Source organism: Oryctolagus cuniculus, chromosome 11, assembly GCF_051225735.1.
Source record: "Oryctolagus cuniculus isolate XC-2025 breed Fujian yellow rabbit chromosome 11, ASM5122573v1, whole genome shotgun sequence".
Classification (NCBI taxonomy): Eukaryota; Metazoa; Chordata; class Mammalia; order Lagomorpha; family Leporidae; genus Oryctolagus; species Oryctolagus cuniculus.
The window spans coordinates 17,159,204-17,161,555 of record NC_142877.1 but is presented as its reverse complement, the minus strand read 5'-3'; the positions used below and the strand labels follow the sequence as shown (position 1 = coordinate 17,161,555).

Sequence of the window (2,352 nt, the reverse complement as noted above, 5' to 3'; positions counted from 1 at the left end):
CTATAGACCAATATCCCTGATGAATCAGACACAAAAATCCTCAACAAAATTCTAGCCAATAAAATCCAACAACACATCAGACAGATCGTTCATCCGGACCAAGTGGAATTTATCCCTGGTATGTAGGGATGGTATGCAGAACCTAGAGCCAAAACTGATGACAGATACGCTGATATGAGGTGAGAATCTTAATTAGAGGCAAGCATCTTACTTGTTGTGGGGAGCAACTCGGACTAGACTAAGTTACTGGAATTAAGACTTATTCTATGCATCTGCTCTCCCACAATATGGCGCTGGGAGAGGAGAAAACAGCTTCTACACAGCTGCCTCCAGTTCAGCCAATAAACTGTAGGACTTGCTCCTGATTGGAGGAGAGCAGCGTACTCGGTGTGTGGGCAGCCGAGTTGGGATTGGCAGAGGAGGACTATAAAGGAGGAGAGAGACGGCATGCACCAGGAACATCTAAGGGGAACACCTGTGCAGCCCCCGAGAGAGCCGGCCGGCGGTGTGCCGCTCCCCCGCGGAAGTGGGGAATGTGGCCAGGGGGAACCGCCCTTCCACGGAGGTGGAGGGGATAGTAGCCAACCCGGGAAGAACCAGCAGCAAACCCGGGGAGGGCCGAGCAGACGAAAGAACAGCGCAGGGTCCTGTGTCGTTCCTCCACGAAGAGGGGGAGCGACACTTGTTAGGCTAAACATCCTCTCTAGGTTATCCTTTTATGTATTCTTTCTTGTCCATTATGCCTTCTGACCATACTCAAGATGAGCCTTGCCTTCTTTAGGGCGGTCGCGCAGGCAGCGGCTGTGGGAAGCCGGGCTCCGGGCGTCATGTACTACAAGTTTAGTGGCTTCACGCAAAAGTTGACGGGAGCATGGCTTCGGACACCTATTTCCCGCAGGGATTAAAGCCTGTGGTTTCCACAGAAGCACCACCTATCATATTTGCTACCCCAACTAAACTGATCTCCAATTCTGCTGCATATGATTATGCTGGGAAAAACAAAGTTCCAGAGTTGCAGAAGTTTTTCCAGAAATCTGATGGTGTGCGCATCCACCTGAAACGAGGCCTGCCTGACCAAATGCTTTACCGGACCACCATGGTGCTGACTGTGGGAGGGACCATCTACTGCCTGATCGCCCTCTACATAGCTTCACAGCCCCGAAACAAATGACTTAGACTGCAGAGGACTGGTTGGCTTTTTGGCATTAAACCCTTTGAGTTAAAAAAAAAAAAAAGATGAGCCTTGTGGAGTTGATTCTCCTTTCACTTGGAAAAACTTTTGGAACCTACTTCTTGCTATTTTTTTTTAAAGATACATTTATTTATTTGAGAGGCAGAACTACAGACAGAGAGAGGAAGAGTCACAGAGAGAGGTCTTCCATCTCCTTGTTCACTCCCCAAATGGGCACAACAGCTGGTGCTAGGCCTGTCTGAAGCCAGGAGCCAGGAGCTTCTTCTGGGTCTCCCACTTGGGTACAGGGGTCCCAGCACTTAGGCCATCTTCTACTGCTTTCCCAAGCCATTAGCAGAGAGTTGGATTGGTAGAGGAGTATCTGGGTCATGAACCAGCACCCATATGGGATGCCAGCACTGCAGGCAGAGGCTTAACCTATTATGCCACTTTGCCAGCCCCTCTTGCTGGTTTATATTAAGTCAATTCTTTGTCATGTATAAACAGGCAGCTCTCTTGTTTAGAAATGGAACTTTTTTTTAGCTTGAACATTCTCATGTTACTTTTTAAAATTCATCCTGTGCTTCTCTCATTACCCTGTCTCTTAACTTGTGGCAGCCAACTAGTTGCATCTGAAGCAAAGACTTGGGTGGGGAAGACAAATCCATTAATAGAATCTTTTCCTCCAAGCTGGGTCCAATTTTCTGGCAAGAACAATTTTTAAAATAAGGTGCTGATAAAGTTTAAAGGTCATGGAAATATCTCCTGCTAAGTCTGGTATCACAGAGCTATTGCTCTTAATAGCTATATTTTGGGGGTACAAAAGCAATTGACCTTTCAACCCTGAAAAGCTACAGATGGCCAGCCTCGAGGTCAACTTAGATTGCAAACAGCAGCCAGAGAATACTTTAGTGCTGTACTTCCTTACATCTCAGTTTTTAAAGTTTATTTTTAATTGACAAAATTATACCTATTTATCATAGATAAGACAGTATTTGATATATGTATACATTGTAGAATGGCTAAATCAAGCTAACATACCCTTACCTCACATGCTTATCATTTGTTTGTGGTGAAAATACTCTTTAGTAATCTTCAAAGATATAGTATATTATTATTAATTATAGTAGCCATGTTGTACAGTACATATCTTAAACTCATTCCTCATATCTTACTGGAAT

At 45.1% G+C, this 2,352-nt stretch overlaps 1 pseudogene; it reads left to right on the top strand.

The window, feature by feature from the left end:
• The first annotated feature begins 300 nt into the window (after positions 1-300).
• LOC138844191 (cytochrome c oxidase subunit 7A2-like, mitochondrial pseudogene) lies at positions 301-1,213 on the top strand (annotated as a pseudogene).
• Positions 1,214-2,352: the final 1,139 nt, after the last annotated feature.